The 15,700-nt window shown below is 40.4% G+C and overlaps 1 long non-coding RNA gene across 1 annotated transcript; it reads right to left on the bottom strand.

The window, feature by feature from the left end:
* Nucleotides 1–598: 598 nt before the first annotated feature.
* LOC122969747 lies at nt 599–3,100 on the bottom strand. The gene is made up of 3 exons (XR_006399080.1): nt 2,931–3,100; nt 2,327–2,420; nt 599–805 (listed from the first exon to the last, which is right to left on the bottom strand). It is a non-coding gene; the product is annotated as an uncharacterized LOC122969747 (long non-coding RNA).
* Between the last annotated feature and the right edge of the window lie 12,600 nt (nt 3,101–15,700).

Raw genomic sequence — 15,700 nt, 5'->3', positions numbered from 1 at the left:
AGTATAGTCGTTAGGTAACGATCGTGAATATCTCAGAAAAATTCTGCTGAGCACTTGAACTTGAGAATCATCATGCAAAATTCATGTAGTCCAAAATATATCTGAAATGTGTCATAGGACAACAAGCCTTCCATTACAGGTAGACTGCGGTTGACTTGGCAGGTGTGCTTCTGAGATCAACAGCTCTTACAAGAACCGTAATTTGTAGATATTTTAGCCAAATACTGAGCCATCTTTCATACAAAAATTAATAATTGCAAAGATGGATTTTAGTTTACGCATCAGAGAATAAGAGCAGTCCAAGGACTAGTTGAAATGGAAGGACATGGGCTAGATTTCTGGTAATGACCATTCAAGCATCTGTTAAATTTAGCCAGTGGTTATGCCGGATGAATAGGAGGCATGAAGGCAATTTTGACTGATTCATCTACCATTAGAGCTTGCAGATTTTAGCAAAGTTCATGTGATTACAAAAGAAATGCAATCCAGTTCCTTCAGGCTAGATGACGAGAGCCAGTTTTTATATCAGATTAAATATTCTTTAAACGGCACCTAAACATTTGCAGTTCAGTTGGTCAGTAAAGACACTCAAAAGGAATTTTTTTTCTCCAAACACTTTACTTTCATTGACATTTCTTACAAAGAAAAAAAAAACAAATTAACACCTTTAAATCTCATCCTGTGGTTTGTAATCGGCATGTAATATTCAAATCCAAATGTCCATATCCAATGTCATGGAATAGTGAAAGGCCATGTCAGCCGCTATGACGTCTCCATCTTGTAACCATGTTTTTCCAGCTCCGCTCTGTAGGGAGGAAAAGGAAAATAGAAAGATCAAGTCAGCAGAGATGATTACAGGTGGGTGGTTGAGGCATAAGTACCCTCTGCTATTGATTGTGAGAACCATTAAGAGAAGGGAGTGAAAAAATATATAAATATTGCATAATGCTTGCAGCTATGGATTTGATGATTACATATATACACATATAGCAGCTATGCCCTTTAACAATAATGATATCTTTAAGAAACAACTTAATAGCATGGCTATCATAATTGGTCTAAATAAAACAATACCATGTTACTCTCTAAAGTGTACTCAAATAAAAACAGACCAGCCACTTATCAGCAGTTATTGATTATTCAATAAGTGTAAGCACTGAAAGCAGATCCTATGATGACAACTTTGATGTGTAATGCTCTACTCCATTAAATGTTTAACACTGTTAAACTTGAAAAACTAAGTTACCGTTGGATGTTTTTTTTGTGTTTTAGAAGCATTACAGTATATTTTCATATACAACTGAGACATGCAGCAGCCCACCGCAATGAACAACAAACCTAAACTACTGAAGAGAATCTGCACAACAGCTGCAGAAGTAAAAATCAAAGAGAGCAATGGCAATTTTAGGTACTTGAATTTCCAAATTGCAAGATTCAGTAATCTTAATAAAAGATAAATTTACAAAAATAGCTTTCTAAAAAAGGCATTTTGGTTATGTGCAGAGCACTCGTCTTACAATTCAAGCATTTAAAATGAATCTTTAACGCCAACCCTAATACCACATGTTGTGCACTGGAATTTCCAATATTTTGAATTCCATTGCAATCTGTTTCTAGAGAAATGATATTAAAAATAATAAAGTTACATCACTTAATTGCTATTTTAGAGAAATTGTAGCTTTGTTACGATTTTGATCGCTGCTGAAAATATTAATAGTAGAAATATTAAATTGATGTCAGTATTTCATCAACTCCCATGAAGATTAACAATAATTGGAACTATGTCCATGATCACTGGGATGACTAATTGGTCCTGTCAAGTCAGTACAAAGCACTTTTCTCTGTGTAATACTGTGGTTTCAATATGAACTGCAGTTTATTTGTGGGTTTTTCCTTAACATGCTTATCCGGTCCCCCACTCACTCCCAATTTATTAATAACACTAAAATAATCAAACCAAATGTCAAATCTTTCCATAACGGTCTACAAATGATTGGGGTGTATGTATCTGTCAATCAAATTTGTATTTATCTAGATACATATTGGTTATAATCAGAGGTTTCTGGCAAATGTCGCAAAATTAATCAAAGTACTGTGTATCTCATTTCCTGTAGTTAATGCAAGAGACTTTGGTCTGCATTATATTAACTGCAGTATCATCACACACCATGAATGACAACAATAATGAGCCTAAGGTTACTTGTTGATTGGTTTAGTGCTCTGAACCATAACATTTGCTTGGTCTGCTGCATTGAACACACTTGGCAGGCCATGGCAGTGTAAATACACATGCATTTTGTTGATTTCTTCTTTTTTTCCAGATTACCTCAGTTGATTTGAGAAATCATCCTCTACATTATCATCATCCCAGTTGTCTTCCCAAACATGGGCATCCTCATCTTCATCCAGCCCCGTCCAATCTGGAAATTCAACAGTGGAACATCGACAACATTAGATAACAAAGATTGCATATCATATATCGACAGTTTTTGTCAAGTAGACATGAAAAAAGTTACGTTAAAAACCAAATACAACAGGTGCTCAAGTCCCCTTATACTATTTGATTGAACATTTTAGCTTTCTGGCTCGCATTAACGTTAGATTACAAGCTAACATTAGCTAGCTACAGCTAATGTAGGTGAGCTACAGTTGTTGTGTGCTGGCAGAGTAACCAGTAGATAAATGTAAAATGTCAAAGCATACTGAATATGACATTAACATTAACTAACGTTACACGAGTCGACAAATTCAGTAAGCTTAATCAGGTAGCTGTGCCATGTTTAGTAGCAATGCCGCTAGCTAATGCTAACATGGCTAGGCTAGCTGAGTCACTGTAGCAGGGCCGAGCATCGTCATATCTCAACAGTTACCGACGGTCAGTAAAAGACAAACAAAGCAGTGCTACGTAAAATAATAACTATATTAGTTACCCTCGGCTGGGAATTCTTCAAACTCGTCGTCCTCCTCCAGTAGACCCAGGTCCACGGTCTGTTTCTTGTCTGACATGTTATCTAGCCCACCGCTGTGTTGCTGTGTGTTAATGAAAGACTCTCACACGCAGGAGTTGTGGGACACTGAAAGCTGTTCAAGCGGGTCCTGACTGCGTCGACTGCGCAATAAAGCGCAGTAGTGCTGTACTGCAAGGCACGGTAAAGTGGTGTTTAACTATGTAGCACACTTCATGACAAGAAGAGTCAATGTGCTCTACATAAACATGCATATGCATCCACCCAAAGACATAGAAGAATCCACATTTACCACACAAAAATAAAGCACAGACATAGACGTGCACACACAATAGTTTCTCATAGGCTGCTTTAGAAATAAATCCTTTCACTTTTGACACAACTGACATGAGTTTAAAAGTCCAAAATAACTCTTGCTTATCCATGCTATTAAAATATTCAAATCAAATCTGGACATCCGCTCATTTATATCATTAATAGAGTTTGCCAGCTTTTCACAGACATACAGACATGATAATATCATATTTTATGTGCATGGAAATGACTAAATGAATGAAGATGTACCGGTAGTCATGGAAATTTCATAAAGCAGGCCTACATGTTGTATGCAGTACATCACAACATATACTATGTTTGTGATTTTTGTAATTTAGAGAGGGAAACACTTTTTCATCATTTTTTTTAGTCTGTTAACACAAATTTAAGGTGGATATGTAGAGTTTGATTAATAGGGAAATTGTTGCTAATGTGCATCTTGATTTAGACTTATTTTATGTGATCTTTTACCTTATAGTTTACCTTAGTACCTTTAGGTGGAAGTGAATATTTTTGACATTATTCAGTTTTCTTATCATTCACATCTACAAATCTATAGTAAATGAACACTAGGCACTAACTGCTTACATTTTTCTCTTGTGGAACAATAGTATGGCGTCTTAATTAAAGATGTGAGGAAGAAAAATGTTTTATACTTATTTAATTGAATTTGAACTTTTAAAAAAATGATTTAAATTTAATATTCCCTGGAATCCACTGGCTTGCAAAAACTTGCACTGTATGACTAGTGTTGTATCTGTTTGTTGTAAATAGTTAAAAATAATCATCAGTATAGTGCTTTGTACATATGGCTAAAGCTACTGTAAATTATTTGTTTTCTTTTCTTGTGTTTACAGTGTGGATGGTTTTCAGTAACATTGGATCAAAGCTTAGAAAATGCCTCGCAAAATATTTTGGAAATCAGAAAACATGGTATGTATGTCCCTTCCTATTTCTCTCTGCCTCTCTCAGTTTGTCTCTGTATGTTTCTCTCTCTCCCAGACACACGTTCTCTATTCCACACCACCACAAAAGACTTACAGTCCTCTTCCTCAAAACATATGCACACAAGTCAGTCAAATTTCAGCAAAGATTTTTCATTTAGGGAACAAATGCACATTGTAACCCATGTGGCCTACTCAAATAATGAAGCGGCAGCCACAGCTTAGGATGTATTTTAGATAAATGAGAGTGCACATTTACCACAAAACCACTTGTACCACAATGAAAATTGCTCTGCAGCTGTCATATGTTGACAGATGGAGCAAACCTCAACTTAGGGTCTGCGTACTTATTCTATTTTCAAATTATTTTGTAATCATCCTAAGCCTTTACACATGACAATGCCACAACATTAGGAAGAAAGGGGAACAAGACATGGGGAGAAAGTGCAGGAAGTAAATGCCATTGTTTGTCCAAATAGCTTCATGCTAACTGAGGGAACTCATGCTTAAAACTGCAGGTTTTAATTTTAAAAGAAAATTTAAAACAGAATATAAGGCTCGTGCACAAATTGCAGTACATTGTAGTAATATTTCCAAAGACTGAAAATCTTGTTTTCATGTGAAGCAGTTGATGAAAGAATAAGTGTGACATACTTCCTTTTTGCATCTCCTCACAAAACACAGAGTACCTATTTAGTTATTAGCTGCTCTCAGGGGCCAGAGTCAAAAATCTGTTAAAAGTATAGGTGTGTGTCACCATGTCCAGATTCAAAGAGACTATTGCATTGAAATAATAGGTGTGATCAAATTTAATAAGGCCACATGCTAAGTAAAAAAAAACCCACTGAAAACTGAATTTCAGTACCATCCTCAGACATGGAGAACTTGTCTTGCTTTGAGCTGCCCTCCCTGAGGTATAGCTGATTCTGGTGCCCGTGTCACTCAGTCTCAGGTGCAAGTGAAGCCCTGGGAAGTGGCTGCAACATCCGCCCGGCATACCTGAGACTGCAGTTACACCGCGTCTGGCGCCTGGAGTCTCTCTGCTCAGGAAAAATAGGAGGAGGTAGGTGAGTAGGTGGAGGGGGGGGGGAGGGGGGGGTCATGGAAGGGAGATACAACATGGCCACCGCAGCGCAGACGGACTCCACCACGACTTGTGTCTGAGTAGCAGCATCACATTTCTGTCCTTTCACAAAGCCCTCTGGGAAAGGACGGGTCGGCAGCCGCTGTAAGTACACTGAAAGAGACAGTCAGGCAGAGACGGGGGGGTTGACAGAGGAAGACTCCAGCTGAAGCCGGCCCGGCAAGTCTGATAGTCTGTTCGCCCTCCCCACCACCACCACCACCACCACCACCACCACTGCTATGTGGCTCTTTATCACAGGCCCGGCTCATGATATGGCCTTGGGGCGGTGCACGGTAAGAGGTGGATAGATGGAAATGGGTGGGGATTTGAGAGAGTAGAGAGAAATGTGTGTCCTTCAGCCTCAAAATTACCCCACCACCCCTCCTCACCACATAATCCAGATCACCTCCCAAAGATAAGGGACAGACAAAACCTCTTCTTCCACATGTCAGAGAAAGTGACAGTGTATAGGAAGACAGCCGGCTGTCTGCTGTGTTATCAAGCCGTATACTTGTTGTACCTGTGGACACTTTGTCTAGACACCACCCCTCCACCCCCACAACCTAACAATCATACTTTGCATTGTCACTTTCCCTATGTTTCCTATGTTGCCAATCACAACAGAGCATGTGAATGCCAGTAGAAAGTTGTGCTTGAGATTAACTTTGTTTTCAAAGCTGTGAAGCATTAAGGGAAGAGAGTAAGGGGATATATGAGCTTAAAGAAATGCCATAAGACATGCAAGAAAGTGATCATCGTGGATTAAGGGGACTTAACTTGCCAATTAATAAGGCAAATCCAAGAAAGAACATGTAAGCTTTGCTCCTAGGAAATCTGCAGAGAGAACGATCTGCTTCCAGGATATGTCTGTCAAGATCCTGTATTAAATTTAATCCCAGCCAGTCAGTAAGTCTACTCCATTGTGTGTTGTATGGAAACCTAGGCTCCATTTTCATAAAAAATACTTCTGTAGCAGAGAGTGGAGGATATTGATTATGTCATTCAGAAACTTGGCAATGAAATCAATTTGATTCCTGTTTGGCATCAAATGAATTTAAAAATAAAAAAAGAAAGGATCTTTTTATGTTTGTTTTGTTGTACAGATCCTTTTTTCCTCCCGGGGTCTCGTTCATTGAGATGTCTGTCATGAAGAATTTAAGTTTCATATTTTCCCCCCTGTCCGTCTTGAAAAGCTCTGTCATCTTGGGCTTGAGGTACAGTTTGCCAAGAGGCTAATGGCCCTTTATGACAGTACAATCTGATGCCTGTCCCGGCTAGCCTCCAGGTAATCCTGTCCACCTCGGCGGCTTAGCCCTGCTCGGGCTTAAGTTGCATATTTTGTTTTTATCAGGACACTGCTGATAAATGCTATCAGCGAGGGAGAAATGAAATATGGGGGGTCTAGCTCCATTTCCAAAAATGGAGCAAGCACTGCCTGAGCCCCTAGAGTTGAGGAACAATGACACCTCTATTGGTGGATCTAGATTGTATAAGGTAGAGGATATAGGCAAAGAACGAGGAGCATACTATTCACAATACCTGTAATATTTCTGCTCCAATACTCTTCAGTGTTGTTACCAAAACTGAGGTGGTACAAATTCCGCTCACAGCTTTGCAAAGCATTTTAGATTTTAAATGTCTTTGCATAAATGCATGATTATCCCGCTGCTCAAAACACTTTCAGTCACAATTACAGCTGCTGTACTTTTAGACCCCCAAAATATAATTTAATAAAATCATAAAATTACATGCTAATTTATTTCCAGTAATGTGAGCTAATAGTGTGCTACCTCTGTGTCCATGGTCCAATGCCATGGACCTATACTGTACGTGAAAAGCACTCACACACTCTTACCATAGGTGATAACCCCCTCTGTGAAAAGCACTCTTATTGGAAGTACCCATTATCTGCAAAGTCTATCCTCATGCTGACACTAAGTCATTAGCTTAAGCTGTCCTCTGTGTAAAATCATAGTTAATTTCTTTGGCAATAGTGCATGGTGAATTGAAACACATTGTCATTGACTGCTGCAAATAAATTACAGGTGAATTACACAATGGAATAAACAGATACAAGTATAGGGCTTTGAGATGTTTCATGATTTCATGGGGAAATGTCTTATTTCATTAATGTTTTTTAAAAACAAAATAAGGTATAATTCTCCTCATTTAGGCCAAGAAGGTAAAATGATACACGTTCTCTTTTCTTCATGCTTATTGAGCCTTTGCTGATTTAGGCCTGAAGTGCATCTATTGTGCTGTGACGTGTTCCAAGATCAGCACCACAATAGGGCTTTGTGAGCGATGACACATGTCACATGTCCACAGAGAAATGCTGGCTACCTGAATTTCTAACCCTTACGCTTTAAAGAGTCTTTAGTTCGCTGCCGATGCTGCCAAACAACCACACGTCTTCCCTCCTCAAGACTTTATACACTCCGTCAATTTTTTTGTCTGCTTGATATTTTAAGAGGATCATTACATATTGTTTGTTGCATCCATATCTATCATCACCCACGTCTCTCTTTTCACCAATTTCTCTCCCTTTTTCCTCTCCCCAGTCATTTTCTGTTTCTCTATCTATCACACATAGAAACAGACACACCTCCCTCTCTCTTTCTCTAGTTATAGTGGTGGTATGTCAAAGTGTGCGTGTCTCACAGTGGGGGGGTTCAGTGAATGAGTGACAAGACCTGCTCTTCTCTTCTCTGACACCTGTCAGACACTCACCTGTCATCTGTGTGCGGAGATGGAAATGAGCAGGAGTGACACAACATGCCAGAGGTGACGGTGACAGCTCACCTCTCTTTGCCAGCTTCTAAATCAGTTGCCTGGCTCGCGGCTCATGTGCTGCCTGGGTAACAATAATTATCTACTCCAAGCTTTCAGATGAACCTTATTTGTAATGCAGTGATGTCACACCACTCAGACTTTCGAGCCGTGATGCTGCTGACATGGCACGGGATTGGTGCACAATGCGTGTCCATCTGCACTTTTGATTCTCTTAAACTGCAAATGAGTATGGAATTTGTGCTGCCATGTACATCAGTTCTCATACAAGCCTATAGATGCTTGACTTCACATTGATAGACGATACCGACTGCACACTGATCAAGCTGCAAATGTAGTGTAATCCAACTCCTTTCATTGTTGATTTGCTATAATCTCTAACTGAGTAAGTCTCCACAATTTGGTTGTACTGAATTCTGTGCACCTAATCCCCAACATGTGGCCATCCCTAGCCCCGGAAAAGTCTGTGATTGGTCTGATTGATAAATGAAGCCCTCCTTATGCTTTTGGGCGTCCGTTCGAAGGGGCCTCTGTGGGTCTGGACTATGTCCAGGAAACCAGGGACAGCCACTTATTAAGTAGTTAGACCCTCAAGACGAGGCTGCAGACAGGGACCGCTGGTGGTCACCTGGGCTTGGATTTAGCTTTGGTATTCCTCAGCCATCAGTCAGGTCTGGAGATTTGACTGTGGTTTCATGTTGTGAACGGGACACAATCCTCTTTTCTGCACGAAGGTCAAGAGTCATGTGTTTGTTCAGCCTGGTCAGGTAAAGAGATGTAATTATTAGCTCTTTATCAAAACAACCAGGAAACCATCCAATGTTATTGTAATTCACTGATGCAAGTTCGTCTGCAAGATAGAAAATCCTTTCTATCGTAAATGGAGTTTAACAAGTGAAGTATGCCTTTAAATACAGATGGCTTTTTTTCCAGACAATATAAAATCAAAGTTTTTAATTAGGCTTTTCCAGTCCTTGTTAACTTCACCCCCTTGGTATCAATTTAGATTCTCTTCACAGTAATTGTTATTGTATTGGGGAAGTTAATGATAAAACAGCGAGGAAGGCAAAGTCATTACTCTTTCTTAATTGTTTCTTCTCCTTCAATGAATTTGAACACCGAGATGCACTGTGTGTCTGTTTATCATCAATTTCCCAAGTTTCAGGGGGAAAAAGATAAAATAAACACCCTAAATTGAGCAGAGAGGAAAACCACATGCATGTGCTATTGTAGTATTTCCTCAGTTTAGTTCTCACGCATGCTGAATTTAAAGAAGGAAGAAATATATTATTTATTTTTCAAATCAGATGCAGGGGTATTAATGACACAGAACCAAACAAAACACCACAACAGAAAATGAAGAAGTAGCTCAGCCTGTATTTTCAATTTGAGTACAGAAGAGTGCAGTAGTAACAGCCAGTGGGAACAGTAAAAGTCAGTTTAGCACAGAAGTCCAGGCAGGCATAAAACCAAAAATGTTTTTTGGTGAATACAGCCATAGGCGAGGCTTAAGCGGCTCAGCTACTGATGCAGTGCTCAGTATCGGAGCAGAGCACCCTGGGTAGAGCCCAGATGAAACACTAGGAGGTGAAGGGGAAAGTGGTGATTTGTCATTAAGACTTTTCAAAGAAAGGCCAATGCCAAGGGTCCAATTTATGCCTGTTATAATTTCACCCCAATCGCTCCCCCATGCCCCTAAACACATTCTTCTTCCAGATATCCACAGAACGCCACGCAAGTTACAACTGGAAGTACATGATTAAACACAGAAATTTCACAATAACAGACATTTTTTATACTGTTGCTATAAATTTTCTACTACAATTTTGATTAATCATACTGACAGACATTTTTTAAACATTAATTGTTAAAACCGGTCTCTGTTTAAAGTGACAGAATCCAGTCTGTTCAGCATCAGAGCTCAGTATTTGCATTAATGTTTGTCATGCAATATGTTTGTCATGCAATATGTTTGGCACGCACCTTACACTGTATGTAATCTATTTTGGCTTTGAGTCCGAACTGTTTCTGTGCTCATTAATACTGAGAGAAGGTGAGGAAAGCCTTTTTCAGTATGACTGCCAGGTACAGTTTCTTTTGGCCCGCACAGCATTTGTAAAACATGCTCTCATAAAACTGAAATCAAACGCTCCAATTCTTGAATGGGATGTTGGAAAATTATTTACAGGCAAATAAAGTTGCGTGCGACCATTTAAAAAGCCGCCCAGTTCGGTGTATGGTTCTGTTTAGCTGAAATCATTTTCACTCTGAAATTTGGAAGTGTCGCCTGTGATTTGCTGCAGACTCTTGTTAATCCCTTGCGCACACTTGAAAGTTGATCATCTAAATTTAAAACAGCTCACGCCTTCTGCAGACTGCAACAACACGATTTTGTGTGTTTGTGTGTGTGTGTCTCTGTGTGTGTGTGCATACAGTTGCTCGTCATGTGCACAAGCTTGTGTGTGTGCAGTGGGAGATAGATTAACATTTTATTTAAAGACGCCAGAGAAGGCATGCTGCTTAGTACCTTCCTGCCTACGCACACAGACACACAGATGTGCATGATCACTAGTTGATTGTTGCTGACCTTGGCTGATTGAACTGGTAAAGGGCAGCCAGTTGTGCAGCTGCGGCTGGCTGTCTGGCCGGCCGGGGAAGTGGGGTGCTAACGGGAGGAATGGTAGCGTGACTGTGAGGGACCGCGGAGCAGCCATATCATGACCCCAGCAGACACACTCTCTCTCTGCGCACTGTGCTGCACTTGTTCCCCCGGCAGAGACAGCAGAGACAAAAGAGCAAGGAACTTCCCCAGACCTTCATTTGGGGTGTTTGGACAACTCTAAGGCCCCCTCAGTGCCCCAAGGGGACGCTCAGCTGGCCTGGAGAGTGAGAGTGAATGAGAAAGAAGGCAAGGCAGTGAACATTGAGCAATTAAGAGGGGAAGTATGTGTGCTTGTCCATGCTTGTGTGTGTATGTGTTATGAGCTATGTGGTGATGAGGAATCCATGACATCATTGTTGCAAAGTATTTATGAAAGCCATTTGTCACATGTATGGCTGCAGTCATTTTTTTTTTGTTTGTTGTGTAAATTTCCCCAAAAAATATACAGTAATTTTGTCCCAAAAATCTGCAACATGTCGCTTTTTTGCAACTTTGATTGACGACAGGAAATTTGGAAGATAAATTTCGCTTCTGTTTTTATTAGTTTGTGAAAAGCCTTCCTTTTTATCGAGCGTGTCTATGACTTTTATGGACACATAAAGTCTGGCTTACTCTATTATTATCGCTTGAGAATACAGGAAGCATACATAAAATCAAATATTTGCGTAGTTTATATTAACGGGGTAACCATATCCAATGTTTTATAGACCTATGACTCATGGTTTCTCCATTGCATGTTTATTTGTTTGTTTATTTGTTGGCCATATATTTTGGTGAATAATGACCCACCTCAGCGAACCACGTAAAGCAAAAGAGAAACATTTATAATGGCCTATCGACAGCTTACTTTTCCAGCAAAAGTAATGGCCAAAAACAGCGAACAAAACAGTCTGCTACTCCCTTGCGAACAGAAACAAAATCATCAGTCAAAAGAAACCAAAGTGAGCCTTGGACCATGGCTGCCTTTAAGTGTTCAATTATCCTCATATGGAGGGACAGAAAGAAAACAATTGTAAAGCCTTTGGTAAAGAGGCTGTTGTGAGTTGAGATGTCGGGACTTCAAGGAAGTAGTTGAAAGGGCGAGTCAAAAAGTCATCAAAAGAGGTTTTTAGCAAGGGGGAGCGACAGAGAGGAGAAAGGTTTGGGTGTAGTTACATGAACGCAACTTGGCCTCGTCGGATGACAAATTGTCCGGCAGTGGGACAGGACGGTTCAGCCAGCTGGTTGGCCCCATTGGTGGGTTGATTGATGGTGTTGATGTTCTAAATCGGCCGCCAACACACCGAGTACAGGACTCGTAATAGCGCAGCTTTAGATTGGCCCTGGAGATAGCAGGAAGTGGATGGGGGGAATGCAAGGAGGGGGAACTGCAGGGGGAAAAAGGACAAGTTCCCATGCATACGGGATATTAGGGTTTGAAGCTGCAGCTGCTGGTTTTAAGAGTTCTACAGTCCACTGAGGTGAAGCTTAGACAGGAGAAAATGTTTGATCAACTCGGGTTACATTTAGTGAAACTTTGTCAACTGCGTAGTTGTACGAATGCTAGCAGTGTGTTGTACGCTCATATCAGTGAAGCATCTGTCTCAGATCTCGCTTAGTCATGTCTCAACAAAATGCATCCAGGGTCATCATCACTAGGACAAAAAAGCCTGGGGTCAAGGCGCGATCATTACTGTCAAACAGAGGTCAGTGCCGGTGCTCTCATGTCCACAATCATCGGACCAACGCGTCCACAAGAAGAGGGGGTAGGGGGTTGGGGAAGTGATGGCAAAAGTACAACTTCCCACTAATTGTAACAGGAGCCCCTTTATCATGGTTTCAGGCTCTCTGAATAACACACTGTACCTTTGATCAAGAGCAAGCCAGTCTGGGATTGTGTGGGAGGTTGTCAGATCTCGACACACGCAAAGGGGAAACACAGGGCAGTTCGGGGTTGTACTGGATCCTTTCCATCGTCGTTTCAGAGAAAATTTTCCTAAAAGTTCAGATTGTGTTGAAGTCATTTTAAAGTAAGAAGAGAGTTCATTAATAACAAAGTTAATGGGACCCACCCACCTGCTTGAAAGAGATGGTTGAAGAGGAGATTTAGGTGCTTTGAGCCAGAATAAGTCATTTGAACGTCATCAACATACTTGTTCTGCAGCTGTCGACTAAACATTTGACATCTGTTAATTCCCCACAAGAACATTTTCATGCAAAGAAATATTTGTAGCCACTAACTTAAAAGAATACAATATACTGTATGTGTCTAGAAACTAAAATTCAGTGTTTTTTTAATTGTGGCAGTTCATTTTATAAAGCTACAGAATCTATTTTCCCAGCACACATAAACACACCAACATGCACACCTAAACACACACATGCAGGTGTTTTAAAGCAGTTTCCCCAAAATCCTCTCATGTGATAAAGTGCACACTTTTTTTTAAATGCTTTTAACTCTGTGAAGAGATGATAAAGAGTTTAGAATGATGTAACTTTGAGTTGACCTGTTCAGTGAAACAGCTCTTCTCTTCCATTATGTGAACATCCATGGCTCAGAATAATAAGCATAAAAAAAACACATTCCTGGTAATATCACCAGTAACACTGCACGCTGTACATAGCAGCAGTGTGAAGAGGTTAGCCCCCCGCTCTAATGAAATAAAATCCCTCTGATTCAGGATAGTAATGAAATCATATGAAATTAAAAACTACAGCAGCCTGAATCATGTCTGATTGGTTGACTCTTAAGGGCACAAAGGCTGGGAACATCACTGAGTTTTTATTCTGGAAACTTTGCTCGCTAATCTCGTTTTACTCTGCAAACGTTGACCTGTTCATCTTTCTTTGAAGGCACTGAACGAGTTTGTTACTATAAAAATAGAATATCATCCGCAAAGAGCGGTTTATCACATCAAGAATTTCCACTTGCATAGTAGGCTGTCATTTGATTTTAAAATACATCATCCAGAAGGTGAGGACGCATCCAATTCTCATTTGCTTACTGGTTGAGTAGTCTGTCCTGACAAAATTGTGTTATGCCCAGAATAGCCTCCTCAAGTTTTGCTATTACATCTATTCATTAGCTCTTGTAAAAGGCCAGAGAACACAGAGTAGTTCTGGCTGGCTGCTTGGAGGAAGATAATGGGCGTGAAGCCAGCCAGAGTCGTCTGTATGAGCTGTTGTTGGGCCAACGTCTTTCTGGCCTTGGGCCGCTAGCAGTGGCGTCTATGAACCAGGCCCATTGTTTACAGCCTTACATGCACAGACATAGGCTTACACACACACACACACACACACACACACACACACACACACACACACACACACACACACACACTTAGACATAATGGCCTGTCACGTGTGCTTACACATACAGAAAGTGTATGCCTGGAAACACTCTCAAATATGCACCCTCATTCGTTAAGATATAATTCTTAAAAAAGTAATCAACTAATTTTCAGATTACTCAACAGCAAAAGTAATTAGGCACATAACTCATTGCATTTCTCTCCCTTACTCTGCCCAGCTCCTTGAAAGGTGCCTCCAAAGCCTCAAAACCCACACATCAAATCTTCTGTGTTTAATATGTGTGGGAAAAGAAAAGGAGACATTTGGATTTAACAAGTAGCCAGCCTGCTGTTTGACCGTATTTACTGACTATCAACAGCTTGCTTATTGTTAGCTGCAGTGAATGCAAGTAGAAGCCAAAAACTATCACTGGCTAGGTAGCCAACTGATGACATCATATGTCAAGACAACGCTGGAGTTAGTGGGAGGTGCACTTCTCCTTACTTGGTGGAAGCTAGCTGCTGCTCCACACCTTCTGCCCCTGCACCAAGCTAACACGTCCCTGGCCAGTTTCTCCCCTGAACATACAGTCAACCTGCCAACCTGCCTGCGTTATCCTGTAGGCCTACAAGTGCTCAACATGACACACATGTCTTTTTTTTTTGTCAACACAATGAAGAATTGTTTATTATTAATGCATGATCAAACTGTTGACTGCCAACTCATAATGTTCATAAATGGTCTGCAAAATATTCACAACTATTGTGTTTCATTTATTTTCCCAGCAGTATCTGTTCCTGGCAACTAATGATAAAGGTTTTTTACAGTTACAGTATGTATAGGTAACACAAAGCACTTGGATAAAGGAACATTGTGGTTAAATATTGAAAAAGTAAACTTTTGACTTGAAGCATGCGATAGGACCCATTGATTTTCTTATATTTAACCGATACCACAACTTTCCTCAACCTTAAAGGGCAGGTACATTATCTTTTGAGTTTTTGTTTTTATATCATTATGTAGCATCACATTAATGTTCTGTATGTATTTAAATCCAAAAATTCAAATTTTGGTTGAAGTATGTATGTTTTAGCATCAAATTGCTATTTTTCAAAGCCCTTCTAAAAACTTTCTCCCAGGTGACCTGACGTAGGTTTCTGCATGATGACGTTGCTACATATAAACCGCCAGTAAACAGCTGCGGATCAGAGCAGAATCTGATGTGACTCGCAGGTGTTATTCATCCTGAAGCTCTGGCTCTGCTCCCGGCTCTCTCCTCCAGAGCTTCCGGCACTCAACAGCTGTCTGTCCGTCCACTCCGTCCGGTACATTTATTAACATCTCACACACTCAGACTCAGCACTGCCACATCGCTTGTACTATATCTGGATAATTTTTCGTGCTCTAACTTAAAGCGAGCAAGTATGTCAGGCAGACACTGTCAGAGAACTCTGTGTTTGTGTGTGTGTGTGTGTGTGGAAGTTGCTCGGTGGCACATGAGCCAAAAACCCACTTCTTGCTGAAAAGAAATTACCTGGATGAAAACTTACTACACAAAACGTACTCACTAGAGACTTCCACTAGCTGAGACAGCTAGCCTCCGGTTAGCCCTCTAGCTAACTTGAAT

This window comes from Thunnus albacares, chromosome 19, assembly GCF_914725855.1.
Source record: "Thunnus albacares chromosome 19, fThuAlb1.1, whole genome shotgun sequence".
Lineage (NCBI taxonomy): Eukaryota > Metazoa > Chordata > Actinopteri > Scombriformes > Scombridae > Thunnus > Thunnus albacares.
This window is presented reverse-complemented; position numbering and strand designations above follow the sequence as displayed.